Source organism: Macaca mulatta, chromosome 11 (genome assembly GCF_049350105.2).
Source record: "Macaca mulatta isolate MMU2019108-1 chromosome 11, T2T-MMU8v2.0, whole genome shotgun sequence".
In the NCBI taxonomy this organism is placed as follows: domain Eukaryota; kingdom Metazoa; phylum Chordata; class Mammalia; order Primates; family Cercopithecidae; genus Macaca; species Macaca mulatta.
The window spans coordinates 73,187,943-73,193,007 of record NC_133416.1 but is presented as its reverse complement, the minus strand read 5'-3'; the positions used below and the strand labels follow the sequence as shown (position 1 = coordinate 73,193,007).

Here is a 5,065-nt window from a genome sequence, read left to right as displayed (position 1 = left end):
ATTTGGAATTTAGTCCAAAGACAGCTGTCCCTTGATTTACAGTAGAGGAAAAAAATGACATTGTAAGACTATTGGGCCTCAAGTTAAGAAGCAGGCGAAGAGTAACATACTTCAAATAAACTTCTGCAGTTGGGATGGGGGCCCGAGCACAATGCCTACAGTCAGGGCCCTATCTGGAGGTGCATGCCTTCCTACAAAGAGTGGGGCTTAGAAAAATCTGGGAAAGAAGGAAAATCTGTAGGAAACGTAGAAGCTTTGGAACTTGGTCCTGGCCACTTGAAAGCTGTTTTGATTTGAAGCCAAAGCCCCTAGGGGGTGGGGCGCAGGGGGGTAGAGTGAAGGGGGAAGCAAAGAAAAGGGCAGAAGACAAAATTGTACTATAAAGCCCCAACCCGGGGAATTCAGTTTCAAGAACCGACAAAGAAGAAAAATGAATTGCAAAGCATAAGGGATACAGATTCATTTCTTTGTGTTTTCTTGAAAGTTTGGGTAATGCATTTCTTTTATTGTAAAATGAAACACAACAGTTGTCAGACATTCTGGGGCATGTGTCTGACATTAGACACAGGTGAGGCAGAATAAATCTGCATTGTCTTGAGTACATGTAAAAGGGCAGCATGAGGGGAGGAAATATGGTTGTTTTGGCATCCTGTTTTTAACCACCCATATTTCAGAGTCTGGGAGAAATGATTTGGGCCCAAGCAAAGTCTTGTGGTCTGCAACACTTCAGCTGGGGTGAAGGAGAAGAAGGGGAAATGGCTTCACTGGTTCTCTTCCCCAAAGCATCTAAAGGAATGTTCATTAATGACTTTTAGAAGAAATTCCTTTGGATTTTCATGGGGGAGCAACCAAGAAGAGTTCTTCAGAAATTCAGATTTAAAAATTCCTTTTCTAGAGAATTAAAATAGATTAATAAAAGGTAGGTTTAATTCAGAAAAATATATATTCTCTGGGAATTCATAAAGGAACGTTTCTTTTGTTTGATATAGATACTTGTCTCTAGATCCTAATGTACCTGCATTTCTGAGCCATAGTTTTGCTTCTCCATATATCCCTAAACTCTTTTTCTCCTTCCTCTGCCTCAGTGAATTTGACCGATGTAGTTTGCTGATGTGTGTGATTGTGGGCTCTTTGTTTAACTCTTTAGAGACAGATAAATAAGATGATATAGGCAAGGAAAAAGAACAAAGGAAGGGAGGAAAGGAAGGAAAAGAGGAAGGGAGGAAAGAAGGGAAGAAAGAAAGGGAGGAGGGAGGGAAGGGAAGCGGAGGAAGGAAGGAAGAAGGAAGGGAGAGGGGAAGGCAGGAAGAAAAAGGATCAAGGCATAACAAATCCATTTGCTTCAATCATGTAATCAAACCATTCCTATTTCTGAACACTCTCCTCAGCTGTGGCACATCTGGAGATACTGAGGAAATGAGTTCACAGAGCTTTGAGCTTTGTTTCTGTTGAGTTGGCTGTTCTGTTATATAGATAAGGTGTGTGTGTTTGTGTGTGTGTGTATGTGTGTGTGTGTGTGTGTGTATGTGTGTAATGTACAGTTAATTCACAAAACAGTTACCGGGCCATCCAGATCACTTTATAGCTTAGACCCAAGCTTCTCAAACTATTTGTGGCAAAGGATCAGTTTTTAAATGTTCAATCAGTCATAAACTGGTGTTTTAATCAAATGTAACAAAAATGTATTTCTAGAAAAATTAAATTTAAAAACACCCCAAATCATACAAAATGCAAGCCTCTCATATTTAATATCAGATTCAAAAGACAGGCCAGTCGCGGTGGCTCCTGCCTGTAATCGCAGCACTTTGAGAGGCCGAGGCAGGTGGATCACCCGAGGTCAGGAGTTCAAGACCAGCCTCACCAATATGGTGAAACCCCATCTCTACTAAAAATACAAAAAGTAGCCAGGCGTGGGGGTGTCCGCTTGTAGTCCCAGCTACTCAGGAGGCTGAGCCAGGAGAATTGCTTGAACCCGGGAGGCCGAGGTTGCAGTGAGCAGAGATCACGCCACCGTACTCTAGCCTGGGTGACAGAGCGAGACTCCGTCTCCTCCCGCTCCGTAAAAACAAGACAAAAAAATTTCGCGTCAGATGACTAGAAAAGTTTCTAAGTGCTCACTCTCAGTTTCACTGAACTCATTGCAGTGTGGTACCAATCCGCCCAGGGCCAGCACTGTCCAGGGAACCCCCCTTGCAGAGGACTAGTATAGATGTTCTATAAAGAAAAGGTCTCTAAACAAAAGGAAAGGGATAGCAGTTTATATTTTTTAAGTTCAAAGTTATTAACTTGCTATTGAAGTATAGACAACAAGATAAATTCCAGTAGTTTTCAAATAATTTCTTTTAAAGAAAACATTTAATTGCCTGGACAGCGTTGATTAAAAAAAAAAATTAAGTGTTTGCTTAAGTAAAATAAACTATATACATGGGGTATCTCTGTTATCCTGTGGGCCCTATTTGTATTCAAGCACTGGAAGAATGAATTGATTTTAACCCAAATAGTTTTAAGAATGAAACAGTTTCTAAAATGTAAATAAGGCTATCATCTTTCTTTACTCAAATGTAATGAATTAATGTAGACCATTGCCTAATTTAGTGTTGACTGAAGTAGTCGGAATTCACATATTGGGTTGAAATGGCCAGGAATATTGTAGAGCACTGAAAAGACTCTAAGTGAATTGCATGTTTTCATCCTAAACTATAAGACATTTACCAATTCCCACTGATCTCAAGTTGCCCTAACGAACTTTCCACACAGAGGCTAATAGAATTTATGTCTCTAAAAGCAGTAAGTTAAAGAAATGGAAGCTTGAGTCATAAAGAAATTCCCTGGCTATAAATTTATTATTTGTGAGAAAGAATTTATTTTTTCACACACACACAAAAAATGTAGAGCAGAGCTATTGCATATCATCCCCACATGGAACAAGTGGTGAAAGGACTGTTGGGTTATGGAAATCATATTATTGTTATCATATGTTTTCCTTAGCTGCGGCTATCACAGAGAACCTTTTGGGTAGGGTATTATTTACAATGCCCTATTGTTTAACATCTCATGTTAGGATTCTGTTTCAATAGTAGTTTATTACCATCACATATTTTTTTTCTTTCTAGATTTGACTTCAGATAAATGTCACACTCCAGTAAAGATATTTTAAGAATTACTCAGTAATCAAACCATGTGAGTTCAATGGTCTATAAGCTTGGAATCTTAAGAAATTACTGAGTAAGTAAATTTTGGGTAGTGAATATGAAACGCATTCACATAAGCATGTAATTTAAAAATGGAACTAACATCCATTGAACAGCAATAAACTGACATGAATTGGCTTTATTGTGGCCAACAAGAGGAGCTGGCTATCCGATGGCTGAATTAGAGGCTGGGACAGAATGTGAGATCTGGATAGGGGGCCTTTGTGGGTGGCATGTAGCATCCAGGTGCACAAAGGTTTGGTGTTGGTGTGTGACTTCGGACACCTCGGGATGCTGAAACTTCTTAAAAGTTGACCTATTTATATTGTTTGCCTCCCTACGGGACCCTTCCAGTGTCCCTAGATGATAGGAACCATCCAGTTTTGTCAAAACACATACATAAATCTAAAGGGTTCTGTGTTCTGTTAGAGGCAGTTTTGTGGAGAAGACAATCATTCTCTCTGTCTCTCAGTTGGATCCGTTTTGGACCCCAGGGGGTGATTTGCCATCTTTTGGCACATTCTGGGTCTCTGTACACTGTTTCTGCTCCCATTCTTGCACTTGTTAATATACAGCCCCCAGCTGGTTGCTCTCTAAGTGCCACTCACAATCCATATTTCCACAGTGATGACATTGGCTGCCTCAGTTTTAGGAGCTGCTGGAAATAGCCACTAATCAAGAGAAAGAGAGAAGGACTAGCCCTGAATAATTGGTCAACGATGCTGATTTTGTTGGTTTCCTGTTTCTTTTGCTTCCTGGAAAATACAGAGCAAATATTGCATGTGGGTTGATGCTACAGCATCGTCTGAACTTGGAAGGATGATCATGCATTCTGATGCCTTGTGGTCTCACTACAGGTCCAATTTTCATGTGTTTTAGGAGTCTTGGGATTAGGTTATGTACTCTGACTCTGGGCAAATGGAAACACCAGGTGAGAATTGTTTATCTCATAACATTTCTTACAAGGTATTAACTTTTGGACCATTTTGGAGAAGATGAGCAAATTCATTTTTCAAGGCCAGCAGGGGTGGTTGCTATGAGCAGGCCTTTGTCAGCACATGAGACCTGACCTTGCTGACCTGGGAAGTTTCTATATATGATGAAAATCTTTTTCATAATCAGATGATGATAGCTGGCAGGGTGTCACTAGATTATGTATATGATGGTTTATGTTAACAACGACTATTTTGTTAAAAAGTATTTGTCGAACTTCTACTTTGTGAGAGGTCTTCTTCCAGGTATTGGGCAGTAGTACCTCTTCATTGCACTTTGAACTCTTTCTTTATTATTTTATTTCCTTCACATTTGTAAGTCCAGTTGGAGTAAAATCTTTTCTTAACTCAAGTTTTTCTTTTGAATTGAGAAATAATAATTGTATATATTTATGGGGTACAATGTGATGTTTTGATATATAAATACATTGTAGCATGATTATATCAAGCAAATTAACATTTTATCACCTTACATAGTTACCATTTTTATGTAGTGAGAACATTTACAATCTATTTTTAAAGCAATTTTGAAACATATGATACATTATTGTTAACTGGTTATGGTGCTGTGTAATAGATCTCGAAACGTATTCCTCCTATATAACTGAAACTTTGTCTCCTTTCACCAACATCTCCCCATTCTATTCTCCCCACCGTGCCCCTCAGCCTCTGGTAATCACCATTCTACCCTCTATGTCCACGAGTTTGATTTTTTCAGATTCCACATGTAAGTGAGATCTTATGGTATTTGTCTTTTTGTGCCTGGCCGATTTCACTTAGCACAATGTCCTCCAGATTCATCCATGTTATTGAAAATTACAGAATTTTCTTCTTTTTAAAGGTTGAATAGTATTCCACTACATTTTTAAAATCCATTCATCT

At 39.1% G+C, this 5,065-nt stretch overlaps 1 long non-coding RNA gene across 1 annotated transcript; it reads left to right on the top strand.

Moving 5' to 3' along the window:
* Positions 1-813: 813 nt before the first annotated feature.
* Positions 814-4,086, top strand: LOC114670886 (uncharacterized). The gene is made up of 3 exons (XR_003720694.2): positions 814-919; positions 3,114-3,225; positions 3,817-4,086. It is a non-coding gene; the product is annotated as an uncharacterized LOC114670886 (long non-coding RNA).
* Positions 4,087-5,065: the final 979 nt, after the last annotated feature.